The 716-nt window shown below is 37.8% G+C and overlaps 1 protein-coding gene across 4 annotated transcripts in view; it reads right to left on the reverse strand.

The window, feature by feature from the left end:
- The window catches only part of LOC106868935 (protocadherin-9), a 111919-nt gene extending 111545 nt beyond the window's left edge, over positions 1-374 (reverse strand). For 2 of the 4 annotated variants that reach the window (XM_052973085.1, XM_052973086.1), the window contains exon 1: positions 132-372. The gene's annotated coding sequence lies outside the window, so the exon portion shown is untranslated. Of the gene's footprint in view, positions 1-131 lie in introns of all 4 variants that reach the window. The other 2 variants (XR_008265538.1, XM_052973087.1) reach the window with 2 other exon arrangements.
- Positions 375-716: the final 342 nt, after the last annotated feature.

The following is a 716-nucleotide window of genomic DNA, read 5'->3' on the forward strand; positions in this document are numbered from 1 at the left end:
ATATATATATATATATATATATATATAAAGAAGTATATATTTGTGCCCATCTGTGCATGCTTGTCTGTGTGTTCGTGTATACATGATTATATGCATGCCAACATAGTTTTGGAATAACAACATCCACTTACCAATTCAAGTACATCCTTCCCAGTGAGTTGTTTAGCTGAAATGTGTATCCTGCAGTAGAGTTCTACAGTCACTACTACTGCTGCTACGGCTGCTGCCACTGTCATTGCCACTGCTGCCACTGCTGCTGCTGCTATGGCTGTCACTGGGGTTATGTGTAGGCAGTGTTATGTGGCTCAGTGTTATGTGGCTCAGGATACAGTGTGACTGTTACAGTGATATAAAGTAGTAAAGCATGAAGAAGGAAGAGATAAATAGAGGGAGCGAAGGAGATGGGGGGGGGAGAGTTTGAAACTTAAGGTGTGAAATAAAGAATGCAATGTAGAGAAACAGATGAGTATGGAAAAAGTTTGTGTTTTGGGAAGAGAAACACACATCTGTGGCCCTACAAAGGGAAATGGTTAGCATGTGTGTTTGACTTTAGCCAGTGGCAGGCTGTATAGAGTTTCAATAGGAGCTAGAAAACTCTGCCTGTCTTTAAATCCAGCAAACCATAGTGTAAATTTTAATAAAGTGATGACTCATTGAAAATTTTATTAAAACATTTTTTTTTTTTGAAATGAAACAAAAAAACTACATTCAAAATA

Source organism: Octopus bimaculoides, chromosome 14 (genome assembly GCF_001194135.2).
Source record: "Octopus bimaculoides isolate UCB-OBI-ISO-001 chromosome 14, ASM119413v2, whole genome shotgun sequence".
Lineage (NCBI taxonomy): Eukaryota > Metazoa > Mollusca > Cephalopoda > Octopoda > Octopodidae > Octopus > Octopus bimaculoides.